Raw genomic sequence first — 17,624 nt, 5'->3', positions numbered from 1 at the left:
AGCTTTCCAGCAGTATATAGAACTGCCTGTGCCCCGGACCATGAAAGGTCCTCTTTAAACTCCCACCTCAAACCTACACCTCATCCTTGCCATTCCCTGTTCACAACAGAATCCGCCAAGGTTTCCCCCTGTCTCCCCTTAATTTTGCTCTCTATATCAAGCTCCTGGTGTCTACAATACAATTCAACCCTGATAGTACGAGATTGTCAGTGCGAGACCTGGACTTTAAAATCAGCCTTTTTGCTGATGATGTCCTTTTAAGCATTACCAACTCCCACACTACCCTACCGAACCACATGACAATGCTGCAGGACTATGGACATCTCTCAGGCTATAAAGTAAATCCCTCAAAGATGGAGACTCTTTCCTTAAACATTCCAGACTCCGCTCTCCGGCTACTCCATCATAACAATGACTTCCAATGGAGAGACTGCATTTTCAACTAGTTGGGGATCCAATTGTCCCACTCTTAAGCCTCTCTGTACTCAGTTAACTACTCCGTCTGTTTCAAAATCTCTGCTCCTTGCTGGATAAGTGGAGCCCCCTGTACATATCACTTATAGGCCGTATCAAAGCTGTCAAAATGACACTACTACCAAAGTTCCTCCATTTTTTTGAGACTTCACCAGTAGCTTTTCCTCTCTCTGAACTATGTTCCATCCAAAAGGCTCTTTCCCATTTGATATGTAATGCACAAACATCTTCACATTCCGTGCTCTGTTATGCTGGCTGGTAAGGCTGGGCTAATGAGCTAGCGGTACCACATCTCCCCCACTACTACTGGGTGACCCATTTATGATGTGTGCCATTTTGGGCACCTTAATTTAAGTTAACTTAAGTTAATTTTTGAAAGCCATACTTTTAGTTTCTGATTTCTCCAACTTGTGTTTTTGTTTAGCAATGAAGCCCTTCATTATATCTGAGGATACAGCAAATAATTTAAAGGGTATATCCATCTTGGTCAGTCTTAGCTGAGACAGGAGTTTACTGCTTTAAATCCCAACCACCAGACTTGGAGGCAGCTGTTCTCTGCTGTTTTCATAACTCTCAAAGAAATAAGTAGGAGCTATGGAAACATCATAACACACACTGTTTCCATAACTCAGGAGATATAGAAACAGTCTAACTTACTCGCTGTGATACACTGTTTCTGTAACTCCTATATATTGGTAGGGGAGTTACAGTGTAGAAGAGCCATGTTAGACTGTTTCCATAACCCCTGACCACAATAGTGAGTCCACAGAAGGCTGGGATGGTAATTCCCCTTCTAGTTGCAAAAATGCAGCTTGAAATATTACTGTGTTTTACAGTAGCAGCAAAGTGTATCGATTTTGGTTATCCGCATCATTTTGAAAAACACAGCATGTCAATTTTAGTTGCAGAAATGCAAACATTTTCTTAAAGAGTTAATAAAGGAGGAAAAACCTCAGAAAAAAACAGCATTATTTAGCTTTGGTTCAATATGTCTTAGCCTATGTGCTAATCCAGAGGGCTAAAATATGGCCGTCTCATAGAGACTATACAGTCTAATGACCCAAACTGGCTGCATCATAGCTTCTATTAACCCTGAGAAGAAGTAAACCTTCAATCACTCTTTGTGTAACACATAACGAAGTAATTGTCCTTTGGCATTTTCTAATGCCATATATCACTAGTGATGCTAAATAATATGAACATTTGTAGCCATCACAGGATGCTATGCATGGAAGTTGTAAATACGCTGAAACAATTTATTTTAGCTGTTAATCAATGAGCTGTTATTCTGTATTCTTTTGAACTCCATCCAGCTCACTGTTCTGTCTGCCCGCACCTCAAGCAGGTGCTCAGTTGTTGTTTGCTATACTTACATCTCAACCTTTCAAGCTAGCTGGCTGTGCAGACGAATTTTGCCTGCAAACACTCCTCAGGCAATAAACTGACTCGTGCAACATGCTTATAGCAATGCAGACATAGCTCAGGGATATGCCCTACACATGAATTGGCTTTATTTTAATCAATTCTGATATCTCTTGCCCATCTCAATTAACTGAATGCACATTATATGGCAGTCTTTGCTGATATTTACACTTATATCAATATGCATCTTTACTTTACATAGTTTTGTGTACTATATGCTCTAGATATGTATATTGCATCCAATGAGAATTCTGCTTTCAGGGAAATAACACATGAGAATATCTAGTATATATATATATATATATATATATATATATATATATATATATATTTATATTTAGTTTTTTATATTTCTATGTTATATACATTTGTAATAGTCAGCAAATGTGAGCAATGAAGCTGTATTCTTAATGGAATTTATCAGTAGGAAAATCAATATCAAACTATTGGTAAACTATAGAGATGAGCGAACAGTAAAATGTTCAAGGTTCGATATTCGTTTCGAGTAGCCCCTCAATATTCGACTACTCGAATCGAATATCGAACCCTATTATAGTCTATGGGGGGAAAATGCTTGTTTCAGGGGTAGTCAACATTCGATCAAATTATACTTACCAAGTCCACGAGTGAGGGTCGGGTTGGATCCTCTGAGAAGTCTTCTCCGTACAGCGTCCCCGCGGCATCTTCCGGCTCTGAATTCACTCTGTCAGGCATCGGGCCTGGGCAGAGCCGACTGTGCATGTCCGCACTACAAGCGGGCATGCGCAGTCGTCTCTGCCCAGGCCCGATGTCTGGCAGAGTGAATTCAGAGCCGGAAGACGCCACGGGGAAGCTGCATGGAGAAGACTTCTAAAGGTAGGAGAAGAATCAGTGTTGATTGGCCGACTGTATAGTATTCAGCCAATCAATGCTGGTTGTGCATCGAACTTTTACATTCGAATAGCGAGTGGTACTTGATCAAGTACGAGTATTTTGAATACCGTAGTACTTGATCGAATACCTACTCGATCGAATACTACTCGCTCATCTCTAGTAAACTACCAATAGTAAATGTACTTTTATTAATTTTATGCAAATTACTGGAAAAGGGCATTAGGGGAATTTCTTCTCTTGCTGGGGCTTTACTCTTCACTATAGAAAACCATTCAACTGCAGACAAAGTGGAAGTTGCCACTAAATGGAGAGTGGAGCTGGGTAGCAGTTAGTGGCAATTATCGAGAACAAAGAGTGAATGCGCTTAAATCACTTTTCAGTTAAATTGCTTAAAGATAAAATCTGGATTTTCATGAAAATGAAGCTGCAATGCAGAATCATAAAGGCATCTTTGGAAAATGTAGAATCAACTATAAAAGGTAATGTCACTTGATATTGATTTTCCTCCTGACAGACTCCCTTTAATGGTTATAGCAGTCTGACTGGAAATGTCCTTACTTTTATGCCATTCCTTTCCCATTTGGCTACAGGAAAATGTCTGATGGACATGCACAGTCAGCGTTTTTGGACGAAGAGAAGAGGAGCATAAGAGAAGAGGCGAAGGCGAGGTAGAAGACAGAGGTGTCACGGGACAGTTTTCTTGCAGTACTGGGGACGCTCCCAGTGCTGTTTGAGTGCAGGGGAACACCCTCAGTGCTGTGAGAAAACTCACTTACTTATGGAAGAAAAAGCTATGTCTCAAGAACAGCGGCGGGAAGGTAAGAGAAGAATAGCCTTTCTTTAGGCTATTCCTATGTTTATTTAGTTTAAAAGGATATTCTAATGATAGAATCCCTTTAAGGGTTTTTTTTTTCTAAGTAGTTCTATTAGTTCTACACTCTCCAGAGAAAGGGAATGTTATATATAGTTTCCCTAATTATCAAACAAATCAGCTCTATCTTCATGGTGTCTTTTATACTTGGATATTTATCTGTATTTTAATAGGCTGAATAAAAGTTCTATATTAGTTTTATCTTTGTGATTTCATTCAGGTGAATATGTTACTGTTGTCACATTATAGTTTTTGACTGAGTTAAAATCTAGTAAGGGTGAACCTCTGAAGATTTGTTTCATCCCGTGTTCTGACGTAGCGATCCTCCAGTTCAGTCTGAACCTGTTTGGATAGAGCTGGGCATGCAATTATTATACTCTGGGGACTCTTCAGATACCAGAGGATAATAGGAATAGGTCCAAGGGAGGTGGAAAAAATAAAAAGCATTTATACTCACCTTCACTCACCTCTAATGGCCCTCCTTGCTGGGTCTGTTGATCATGACGTCATGATGTTCAGCCCAATTACAGGCCTCAGCACTGACCCCAGGCACTTGACTTCATAGAAGAGTGCCAGACACTGGCTTCTGAGATGTCACTCTAAAGGAAGAAGAAGCAACAGATCGCTGAATACTGCAAGAAAGCCCAAAAAAGGTGAGGGAAGGTGAGTATAAATGTTTTTTTTTTATATACTATTATATATTTATTTTTATACCTCTCTTGGACCTACTCATATTAAACTGTGGGGTCTGAAGAGACCCCAGAATATAATAATTTACTGCAAATCATATGGTGGTGGCCATTTTAGTTCACCCAAGAGAAATCTCGATTGTCCAGTTTTGGTAAAAACCAAGCAATTATTTGGGACAAATCTGGCACTTTGTGAGGTGATACACGTAATACTGGTTAAAAGTTTCATGAAAAGTTAAACTGTGTCCATGGTCTAGTTGTGCAGTCTATTACTGTATAAGCCTTTATGCATGGTATTTAGCAAAAAAAAACAAAAAAAAAACAGATTAATGCGCTCCCCATGATCCAAAAAAAAAAAAAAAAGTCATACAATAGTAAAATCGTCATAAGCCAAATGGCTTTATACTGGTAAGTATAGGAGATGGCTGCACACCCTAGTTGACCAACTGGCTGGAAACGTACAATCGGTAGGAGACTATAAGAACAAAAGAAAAGAAAAAACCTGGTGGCGCACACCAAAAAACGTTGTATATATTTTTGAATTTATTAGGATAACGCGTTTCGGGGCTATACCCCTTTGTCAGATCTAATCCAAAGCCTTTATGCATGGTGTTGTATCAGTTTTTCTGCTGCTGATAATCACATTATGGGTGATATACATTTTGTATTTCTGTCTCAGGATGTGGGTGTATACAATAACAAGCAGTCTTCCCCCTCCCCTATCCAATCTTCTACCATACATAACTATTTAATTGCAAACAAATATCCATGAAAATCCCAAGTGACCATAAAATCCAGGAAGCCCAAGTGACCAAAGGTCCAGAAACTCTACAACCAAACATATAAGGTGTAAACTGAATTTTATTGAAATTTTCAAAATAGAGAAACAGAATCACAAAGCATTACAAAATGGCAAAAGCAAAACAGTGCCCAGGACGGGCTAAGCAAGAGGCACACGTGCCAGCAGTATGTAAGTCAAAACAAATCAAAAGGAGCATCAGCAGACACAGCACGGCCCCAAGAATAATGCCAAAACAACACAGAACTAGGGGAGGACAAAACACCACGAGGACAGGAGACAAAAGGGGGGAGAGGAAAACAACAACCAACATAGAAGTGAAGAGCAGGGTAAGAAAGGAAAGAGAAGGAGGACGAAAAACGCCCATGAACTCCAAAACGATAAACATCAGAAGAAAGATTAAGGGAAAAGTGAAGAGAACTCAGTCGAATCCTGAAACGCGATCCACGGCCGCCAGAGGGTCTCGAATTTAGATGAATCCACCAGATCCTCCGCTACAATTGCTTCCATCCTCCTAATGAGAAGGAATTCCTGGAGCCATTCCAACAAGGATGGAACCACCGGACTGGCGTGGAATGACCGTTCTGGCAGCCGTCAGGAAATGACGTAGCAGGTCACCCTTGACCCTAGAAATCTTACCAGGGATAAGAGAGAGAAGAGCCAGTTGAGGGGAAGGGGACACAGAACGACCACTAACCTTAGAGTACAGGGAAAAGACAGATAACCAAAACTCCTGAATCTTTCCGCAGTCCCACCAAATATGGAGGAAAGATCCCACAGCAGATCCACAGCGCCAACACTCGTCCGACACAGAGGGGAAGATGCGATGCAAGAGGGTCGGACAACGGTACCAACGAGATAAAATTTTATAGTTTTTCTCCTGTGCACCACAGGGCAAAGGCAGCTTGTGAGTCAACAGAAAGGAACGTTCCCAATCAGCAGCAGATAAGCGGGAGCACAAATCAGAGTCCCAGGCCCTAGTGAAGGTAGGGAGACCGGGCGCAGAAGCTGTTAAAAGAATGTCATAGAGGGTGGAAAGAACTCGAGTCGGCACTCCGGAGCGAAGAAATTCGGACTCCAAGACAGTCGGGGCGGCGGAGAGGATGGGTTGCAAAGAGAACCGACGAAGAAACGTAGCGAGTTGATTATACTCTAGCCAAGATAACAGAAGGTCGGGGGAGGATGCCTGTAGAACACTAAGAGGAGGAAGGGGAGTGGATCCGGCAACGGACCCCAAACGGACATCATCAGAAGCAGACCAACAAAGAAAACGATGAGCGGTGCGGCCGGGGGGAAACATGCCGTTCCGAAACAGGGGGGTCAGGCGACCTGGGACATTGGCCAGGGAGAGAGAGGAGCGAACAGAATCCCAGGTGGACAGGAAGTGGGAAGAAAGAGGAGAGACATGGGTCAAAGCCGGCCGAAAGTGAGAGGGGATCCACGGGAGAGAGGCGAGATGGGCAGAGAGAAGCTCCGCCTCAATGGAGACCCATTGTTTATCCAAGGCCCGGAAACGCCAGTCAAAGAGACGGAGTAAAATCGCCGAGCGGTAATATAAGAAAGGGTCAGGAAGCCCCGCCCCCCCATTGGTCTTGCGACGGGAAAGGGTCCGGAATTTAATTCTGCTACGCGAAGAGCCCCAAACAAATCTGCCAAACATCGACTGGAGAGTCTTAAAGAAACGCCTAGACACAGGGATCGGAAGGGCCTGAAAAAGGTAAAGGAACCGGAGCACGACGTCCATCTTCAAAGCATTAATGCGGCCGAACCAAGAAAGACCCAGGGACCCATAAGCCCGCAAGTCGACTGCAGTTCTCTCGAGCAGAGGGAGGTAATTCAACTCAACCAAGGCAGAGGAGTCAGAAGGAATCTGAACACCCAGATATTTAATAGCGCTAGGCTGCCATTTAAAGGGGTAATCAGCGGCTAGTTGTAGAACCTCCGACTGTGTGAGGGAGATGTTAAGGGCCTCGCTCTTGGAAAGATTAACCTTAAAGTTAGAGGCATTACTATATCGTCGGAACTCGTCGAGGATCGCAGGAAAGGAGTCACGCGGCTGAGCAACATAAAGCAATAAGTCATCAGCGTAAAGAGCTAAGCGAACCTGAGACCGGCCCAGTGGAAGACCCGAGATATCAGAGCGAGATCGAAGCGCGACCGCCAAATGTTCCATTACAAGAGCATAAAGTAAAGGAGATAGGGGACAACCCTGCCTAGTACCATTATGCACAGGAAAGGGGTCGGATAATAAGCCATTAACACGGACCTGCGCCGATGCGTCGCCATACAGAGATAGGACCTTATACAAGAAACTAGAACCAACGTTCACTTGTTCCAGGGTAGCGCGCAGAAAGCCCCAATGGACGCGGTCGAACGCCTTCTCGGTGTCGATAGATAAAAGGCACAAAGGAGTACCCCTGGAGCGCGCAGCACTGGTAACTAAAATGGTCTTGCAAATGTTATCCCTGGCTTCACGGCCTGGGATGAACCCCACCTGATCAGTGTGAACCAAGCGAGGCATCAGAGGGGAAAGGCGATTCGCCAGGAGCTTCGCATAAAGCTTAATGTCTATGTTGAGGAGAGAGATAGGGCGATAGCTTGCACAGCATCGGGGATCCTTACCCGGTTTAGGAAAAACCGCAATTGAAGCAGAAAGGGACTGGCTCGTGAAAGGAGTTTCCGCATCCAGGCTATTAAACACGCGAAGGAGAAGGGGGGCCACCTGGGTCTTGCAAGTTTTAAAGAAACGAGGGGTAAAACCATCCGGACCCGGGGATTTGCCTAAAGGGGACGATTGAATAGCCTCCGTTAACTCCTCCTCAGTAAAGGGAGAGTCGAGGGCAGACCTATCATCCGCATCTAGAGTAGGGAGGGCAGTAGACGCCACATATTCCCTTATCTTATTCAGTGCAGTCTCCGGGTCTAGATCGGCATAATGCCCCCTCAAATTATATAGGTCATGAAAGAACTCACGAAAGGCGCCCGCTATGGAAGGAGGGTCATGTACTAGACGCGCTGTGCGGTCCCGAACGCATGGGATATAGGTCGTTGAAAGTCGGGGGTGAAGGCGCCTAGCCAGGAGACGACCACATTTGTCAGCGTGTTCGTAGAAATGTCTTTTCAGTCGATCCCGTTGGCGGATAGAGATCTCGTCCAGGAAAGAGCGGAGGTCTTCCCGCGCATTGAGAAGTTCATTGAGTGTGGAAGATGCCAAAGTCCGCTTGTGTTCAAGTTCCAAAGAACGAATGCGGGCAAGACGGGAGGCTATCCCGGCTGACCGTTCTTTTTTGAGACGCGAACCATGCTGAATAAAAACTCCACGGAGAACGCACTTAAGCGCCTCCCATCGCACCGGGAGGGGAGTCGGGTCCTGCGCATGGTCAGTTTTGAAATTACGAATAGTATCTGAGATTGCATTTCGGCATGTTGCGTCTTTGAGAAGATTATCGTTGAGGCGCCAATTAAAGGGACGCGAAAAAAGGCCTGGGATTGCAAGGGAGAGGAAGACCGGAGCGTGATCAGACCACAGAACCGAGCCGATCTGCGCAGACGGGGACCAGGATAAAGCATGATGACTAACCAGAAAAAAATCTAGACGACCATATGAACCGTGGGCTGGAGAGTGATAGGTGTAGTCGCGGCCCTGCGGGGGAAGAAGACGCCAGACATCCACAAGGCGGTGGGAGTGAAGAGAGGAGCGAAGCTTACGAAGCTGAGATGGTGCGCAGACCGCCCGAGGGGGAGAAGCGTCAAGCGCCGAGTCAAGTACGAAATTAAAGTCTCCCCCTAAGAGGACCACCCCGTCACTAAAGTCAGCCAATTTACACAGGAGAGACCTACAATACATCATCTGCTGCTGATTGGGAAGATAGCATCCTGCAACCGTAACTGTTGTGCCACCAATGCGTAATTTCAAAAAGACGTACCTGCCCTCAGGGTCAAGAACCAAATCTAACACCTCATGCTGTAACGAGCGATGCAGGGCAATAGACACCCCTTTGGACTTAGAAGACAGATTGGAGCTGTGGAACCACGTAGGGTAATGCCTGTTGCGGATGTCAGGGATGTGATCCTTTCGAAAATGGGTCTCCTGAAGGATCAAAATATGAGAACGAGATTTATGAAAATGAAATAAAATTTGATTGCGTTTTTGGGGCGTATTAAGACCCCTTGCATTAAAAGAACACAGGTTGACAGAGGCCATACTCAGGACGTCAAACACTTAAAGCAAAGGACAAAGGAGAACGAGAGGAAGACACGAGACCAGACAAGACAGGGGAGACAGACAATGAAAAAGAAATCAAAACAGAACAATACAAACAAACCACCACTACGTGGGAGAGGTGACACCTCCCTAGAAAAAGTGGGGAAAGGTGACAAGAAGATACCACACTCGCACCACACAGTAGAGCGAGACCCCCGGTAGGAGACGAGCCTTCTAAAAAACGGCACCGCCCCTCCCCGGAAGGCCCCGGGCAAATAGAACAACAACAATCTACAATAGCATAACCAATCCTACGGGTCTCAAGAGAAAGAAACAGAGATAAGAAAAACAAAGTGAAACAATAGAACAAAATATAAGGGTGCACTAAAATACGTCATAACACGGGTGTATACAAAGAGACACCAATACTGGCGTAAAAGGTCGGCCCCCTGGTTAAGGCTTTTCAGTATTGACAATAGCAGGGGGAAGAAAAAAAAAAGTAAATAAAAATAACAGAAAAATCCGTAGTCCCATGTCACGGAGGAGGAGGGCTCTGCGCTACGGGGGCACTGGAGAAGGCAGGTGTACGAGAGTGCCCAGACGTGCGGGATTTACGTTGAGCTTTCGGAGGCGGAGGTATTGGGGGATTAACCAAGAAAGAAGGCCAGCGGGAGATATCCACCGGAGGCAGGCCCAGAGCCAACATAAAGGAAGGAATCTCGTCCGGACGATGTAGAGTTAGAAGTCGACCTTCCCTGCGGACCTGCAGACGGAACGGGAAGCCCCACGAATACGGAATACGATGATGAGTCAGGGCATCTAACAGAGGCTTGAGGGCCCGACGTTTAGCCAGTGAGCCGTGAGAGGTCCGGGAGGAGCGTCAGAGGATAGTCCTTATAAAGAATCTGGGCCAAGTCCCTGGCCTTTCGCATGGTCGCCTCTTTCAGTTGGTAACGATGGACCCGACAAATAACATCCCGAGGGACATCAGAGTCGGGCGTGCGCGGGCCCAGCAATCTATGCGCACGATCAAGTTCCAAAGGAGAGTCCAGGGGAACATCCAAGAGCGAATTGAACACAGATCGCAGGACACCATCCAGCTGATTAGAGTCCACAGATTCTGGGAGGCCCCGGACGCGGATGTTGTTCCGCCTATTACGGTTCTCCAGATCGTCTATAGTATCAGTCAAACGCTGAAGTTGGCGGGCATGAGCCTGAAGAACAGAGTCCTGCACAGAAATTCGCTCAGAGGCGGAGGAGGCAGAGGATTCAACAGCGGTCACACGGCCCTCCAAGCGCCGGACGGAAGAAGAAACAGCAGACAGTTCAGCCTTATACGATTGTTCCAGGCGCAAAACATAAGCCTCCATATCTGCCTTAGTAGGTATGGAGCCAAGGGTGGCAGAGAGGCGGCGCAGCTCCCCCAGGGCATCCCCCAAACACAAATTCTCAGCAGAGGTCACCGGGGCGTGGGATGTTGGGGTATCCACAGTGCCCCCACTATTATCAGGAGGTAGAGTAGAGGGGCCGCCACTATGTAAGGGTGGAGGAGGGAGCCCTGCAGATAGCCATGGAGAAGCAGGGTCAGGGGGAACCAGCCCCAATCCAGAGCCCCTAGCCATGGGGGGCTGTGAAGGGAGAACAGGGGTGCTGCAGGTGCCAGGGGGAGCCATCTGGGCAGAGGAGGGAGACAATGGAGGCCAGTCAGTGTCCATGGCAGAGGAATAGGCAAGGGGGAGGGGAAAGTACCTCCTAGCAGGCCCTGTGGAGCACCGGCAGACGAGGGGAAGCAGGAGTCCTGAGACTGATCTCCCACGGAGCTCTGGCCAGGGCTGGGAGCCCGAGAAGCAGCCTGGAGGTCCTGTGATGCGGCGCTGCGGCCGGTTCCACGGAGAGGCGGGCTGTCGGGAGAAGGAGGAAGCGCTGCAGGCATCGAGGACTCAGCGGTCGCCATCTTGATCCGGACAGCGCGGCACCCGGAGCGGAGAAGTAAGAGTGCAGCCCGGCCTTAGAGGACATCGCCGGCGGCTGAGAGGAGGATCGGGAAGGTCCGCGACGGTTTTTCCCCATGAGGAGGTAAGTGTAGAGCCGGTTGGAGAAGTGTAAAGGGCAGCCCGAGGAGATACCGGAGAGGAGCTCACGGCAGACACGTCCTTACACCGCCATAGCTAGGCCACGCCCCTCCAACAACCAAACATATAAAATAGAAAAAGAAAAAAAATCTATGAGCAAAGTCAGAAAAACTAGGGACAGACTTGTTCAGGAAAAAAGGAGTGAAAAATAATTTAGCTACAAGAGAAACACTGAGCGGCGGGAATTTTAGAGAAAAAAGTAACAATGTCAAGGGTTGAGACTTTTTGCACAATTTGTACAAAAATTTTATGTGTTTCTATTTCTCAAAAAACTTTTTAAAACAGTTGACGACGTTTAGAATACAGTGGAGGGACTAACAGATTTGTTATACATTTTTCCAAATATAGTTAAAGTCTACATTGGCAGTTAGTTACTAAAAATTTCAGTCTGTGAAGACAGCTGGCGCTATGATGTGCCAAATTTATTAAAAGGTGTGCACTAAATAAATTTGATGCATCTTACTCTAGCAGGTTCCATAATAATGCTACTACCTTAGTAAATTGCCTCCCCAAATTTTCCATCATTAAATGACTGTCCATAGGAAAGCAATATGCAAATAAGGCCTAATTAGTGGAAAAGTGAAACTTGCTCTTTTGAAGGCAGCTCCCTACAGATCAATGAAACCATGTAGTATAATCAGGGAATATAGCCAAGCCAGAATACCTCCCCCAAAAGGAACAGGAACCCATCTCAGCCATCTGAGACATTTTGAGATTATTGCCTCTTATCGGTGAGAAGCAGGGTTGGCTGGGTGAGAGGTAAAAGACATAGGTCAGAAGGGATATTATGTCTCATTAAGAACATGTCACAATAAGAAAGTTTGTCTTTTCCACTAAGGAGGTCTTATATTCCTTACCTAGAATTCTTGCAGTGAATGTGTGGTTTAATAAATCTCTGTATACCTCACAGTAGCATCTCCTTAACCCTTTCCAACATCTGCCGTAGTATGGCAGATTTCAGGTAGTTAAATATGGCGGCCACCCTAGCCACTGGGTTTCTGCTGTATTATAGAGCAGAGACCCGATGCTAATGCTCATGATCCATGCCCCTACTGATCGCAGGCATTAGGCCTTGGCATCTTGGTCAAAGTTGACCGAGGTACCATTTTGCCAGGGATTTTGCTCCAGATTCCAGCATCCCATTACCATGACAACTGTGAGCCTATTGACTCTCTCAGGTTTGTCTGGCATTACCTTCTTTTGCAGGCTGCTCTATGCAGCCTGCAATAGCAATGCGAATATTTTGCAATGCATTTAATACATTAGCATTGTAATGCATTGCGTTACTGAGTAGACCCCATGGGGTAAATACAATTTTAAAAAAATTGAAAAAGGAAAAAAAATATATATAATTAGTAAAAATAGAATATATAATAAAATATATATTTTTTTAAATCACCCCTTTGCCTAGATCTTAATAATAATAAATTAATTATACCAAACATAAGTAAATTTTGCATCCCTGTGTCCAAAAATAGCTAAACTACAAACATAAAAAAGTTTTTTTCCCCCATATGGTGAACACTGTAGCAGGAAAAAAAATCAAAATAGCTAAACTACCGCATTTTCTCTGTTTTACCTTTCAAAAAAAAAAAATAAAAATTACAAAAAGCAATCAAAACATTAGATATTCCCCCAAATGATGTAAATTAATAGTATACCTGGCCCCACCAAAAAAAAAACAACAAACAAACAAAAAAAACACCTTACACAGCTCTGTGTATATAAATATAAAAAATTACAGGTGTCAGGATGTTGTGACTTTCTTTCAGAGTTTTGGATTTTTTGTGTAAAGTTGTTAAAACATAATGACATGCAGAATATATGGAACAATTTGGCCACATATAAAAACAAATCCATAGGGAAATGTCGCAAACATAGTTTTTCTCTAATTCCACTCCATTCTGTATTTTTTCCAGCTTTCCAGTACCATCACAATGATTATTAAATGAACAAAGTACAGTTTGTCCTGCACAAACTAAGCCGTCATATGGTTCTGTGAACAGATAATAAAAAATAAAAAAAAGTTATGGCTTTTGCAAGACTGGGAATCCCTTTGGCAAGAAAGGGTTACGGATATTGGCCATAATTTTCAAGACATCAGCGATGTGGCTAGTAGATAGCCACAAGTGGTGATGTGTTGTGCATCTTATATTATTGCATTGAGATTTTAGGCATAACTATGGGGGACCATGTGTGGTGAGGTAAATGGGCAAAATTCAGATACTAATTCTATTAATGTTTATTTTTACGTTTGCAGCCTGTCATGGTGAATACTGGTAATGGAAAAACTTTATTATACATATATTTACCAGACTCATAACTAAAATAAATTGAACCATGATATGATTTTTTTTTTTATGACTGAAGGCTTTTGGTTAGAAAATCAGGTTAGCCAGCTCATATTACATCTCAATGTATTGTCCCTTAGAATAGATGCTTAAATATAAATTATTCCAGGAAACACTCATAAATTATACACTGCCTGAGACTGATGTTTATTTTGAAATACCAACGGAGAGCTATGGTTTAAGTCAATGTAAACTTTGTAAAATATTAAGTCCCAGTTAACAAGATGTCTGCCCTCAAGAAATTACAATTTAGTAACAACATTGATTGGACACTTTAATCACTATTTCAGGCTCTTTGAGGAGTATGTTTGTGTTATAAAGCCTCAGGTTATCTATGTTTTTCTGTCTGCAGAGTATGTGCGTTTTATTAAAATAATTGATTTAGAGATGTAATTGCGTTGTTCATTGTGTGTGATGTGTTAATTTTGAGGACCATTTCAAATAACCGCTGCTAAACCCCATAAGCATGTTATTAGCAAAGCAATGTGAACATTCTTATTACAGCAATCAGTCAGCAAACTCGATCCATCATCATATGTAGCCTAAGTCTGACACTTCGGCAAATTTACAATTAAATTGTTATTGTCTAATATAGTATACAAAATTCTCATAACCTTGGATTTGTTTTGCAGCTTATTTACTCACAATAAACTATAACAGTGCCTATAGTAGAATTTCTCACTTTGTAGTCAAACAGGTTACTAGTTCTTACTGTAAAATCAGTACGACAGTGTATTCTTTATTTAAAAACAAAAAAATATTTCCAGCAACACAAAAGAAACAAAAAAAAATGTATAAAAGTTAACTTTTAATGCCCCATAGCACAATTATCAAAAACACATCTACTAAATACAAAATTCACATGGAAAAAATGCACACAAGATCCCAAAAACATAAAAATGAAGACAAAAAACACCACATATTGAACTGCTTACGCGTTTCAGGGCTTGTTGCCCCTTACTCATAGCATTCTTTGTTAAGTAGCACAAGTACAAAAAATTGGTAGACATCTTTGAGTATGTCATATAATATTATGGAATGCCCTGGTCTGAAACCCCCCACTTTCCCTTCCTGCTTGCTGGTCCTATCCTAGGTAATAGGCAACAACTGGATGACAAAACCCTTCCTACATACGTGATACACAAAACTCAGACAAGACAAACAACAATAAGGGAGGCCAGCTAGCCAGGGGTCAGTAACAGTCAAGCAATGAAGTGTCAAAATCGGAATCCAAAAGAATAGTCAATAGGGAAAGTCAGAGGTCAAGAATCAGAATATAAGTAATAACAGCGAGAGAAAAAGCAAGTACGCACAAGGCAATAGCAAGCACCAGTGTGAATGTGAGCCAAGACTAAATAGGGAGGAAGAACCCACCCTGGATCTGATAGGAAGGCAGGTTGTCAATCACAGAGCCAGACAAAATTTAACTATTAGAGGAGCAGAGAGAAATGAAGGTGAAGGAGATGGGTGTGCTGGGAAATAAATTAACAAGGTGAAGGAATAGGACAGTGTTCAGACAATGAAAAACAAACCCAAAAGAAGAAATCACAGCCAAAAACACATCTCCTGCGCCGCAGCATGCGACCGGATGATGATGCCAAAGCCCGGACAGGCAAAAAATGTTACAGTGTGCAAACATTTTTTAGGAATTTTATGTTTTTCTGTTGCTCATGCAAATTTTGAAAATTGTTGGTGACATTTAATTTAAGATGGAGGAACTGAGAAATTCAGTATAAATTTGCCCCAAATATAGCTGAAATCTATATTGGCAGTTAGTTGCTGTAGATTTTAATCTGCGACAGACAGCTGGCCCAGTGATGTGCCAAATTTATTAAAAGGTACGCATTTCTAAATAAATTTGGTGCATCTTACTCTAGCGAGTTCCTTGTTAATGCTAGTACCTTAGTAAATTCCCCCAAATATTCTCCATCATTAAACAACTATCCATAAGAAAGAAATTTGCAAACAGGACTTCCTTAGTGGAAAATTAGAATTTGTGGTTTTAACCCCTTATGAACACAGCCTAAAACTACCTCAAAGACATAGCCTCATTTTTCAAATCTGATGTGATACTTTATGTGGTAAGAATTTAGGAATGAAAAATTAAAATGTTTTTTTTTTTGTGTCACATTGTACTTTCTGATAGCGGTAAACTTTGGACAATATTTTTGTATTTAATTATGAAAAAATATACAGCAAGTAGAAGGAATGTCCCAAAATTCAACCCAGGTTCCGCGCTCCCCAGGAGGAATAGAGTATTCAGTAAACACGAGAGGTAACAACAAGTGGTTTATTGATAAAAGATGACAGTGTCAAACCAAGAGCACCACCCCTTTCATCAGATTGTATTGAGCGCTCTATATAGGGTATTCACTGTATGTTGAAGGGTGCTCTACTGCTCCTCCGGGCACCCTTGCAGACATCCAGACATCCAGAAGACTCTATCCCTCCAAGGGAGCATGCAAACGAATTGAATTTTGGGACATTCCTTCCACTTACTGTATATTCTGATCGACATTTGTAGTCGCATACCGGTGGACGCTGCCCATCACACTCGGCCACCTACACGCCTATAAAGGCGTTGAATACGGATTTTAATTGTGCAGAACTTCAAACCAAGTTCTGCAGAACACCTTAGTTCCTGAAGAAGTGCTGCCACTTTTGGTTATTATAACCATCCTTTGTGCTATTATGAAAAAATAGGATTTTTTTTTTAAATGCAGTTTTCAAACATTGAAATTACATACCATTAATATAGTAAAACTACTTAAATTACTTCATAAATGTGTCAAATGACTGAAACATCACTTTATCCAAGTTTTCATTTTCTCGAGGGTTTAAAGGAGGAAAAACTCTGAACAGCTTGTTATACATTTTCTTCTGAACAAGGCAATACTCTATATGTGGTTGTAAACTGCTGTATGGAACATGGTGGGGCTCAGAATTAAAAAAAAAAAAAAAGTGCCATTTGGTTTTTTGAGGACAAATTTTGCTGGAATAGTTTTCAAGTACTATCTCACATTTGCAGAGCCCCTAAAGTACCAGTACAATAGAAATTCCCAATTTTGGAAATTACACCCCTAACAGAGTTTATCAAGGGATATAGTTAGCATTTTAATCCTATGGCTGTTTCACAGATTTTATTAGCATTAAGAGAGCCCCAGAGGTACCAGAACAGTACAAACCCCAAACAATGGATATAGTGAGCATTTTGACCCCACAGCTATTTCACAAATTTTAGTAACATTGGGAGGTGTTAATGAAACATCACTTTGTCCCCAAATTTTTAATTTTCACAAAGGGTTAAATGAGAAAAAGCATACCACATTTTGTTAGCCAATTTCTCCTAATAATGGCAATTCTCATATGTGGTCAAAAAATATTGCATTGTAATAATATGGTGCTCAGAATGAAAAGAGCACTATTTGGCTTTTTGAGGGCAAATTTTGCTTAAATAGTTTTAAGGGGCCATGAAACACATTTACAGAGTCCCTAAAGTACCAGTACAATGGAAATTCCCAAAATGTGACCCAATTTGAAAACTAAACAATTCAAAGAATTTATCAAGGGGTATAATTACTATTTTTACAAAAGAGGTGATGTCCTAATAGTCACATGCAGTGGATGATGCAAAGTGAAAATTAAAATTTTTAAAGAAATATGCCATTTTTGTGCCAGTATGTTGCACCCACTTTGTGTCAATAGACACAAGCACTCCTAAAACTTGTTGGGTTATCCCAGTTACAAAAAAGTGATATATGTGCTTGAAAATTAATTATTGGACACACAGCAGGGCTCAGAAGGGAAGA

This window comes from Leptodactylus fuscus, chromosome 4 (assembly GCF_031893055.1).
Source record: "Leptodactylus fuscus isolate aLepFus1 chromosome 4, aLepFus1.hap2, whole genome shotgun sequence".
NCBI lineage: Eukaryota > Metazoa > Chordata > Amphibia > Anura > Leptodactylidae > Leptodactylus > Leptodactylus fuscus.
Note: the sequence above shows the minus strand (reverse complement) of the source record.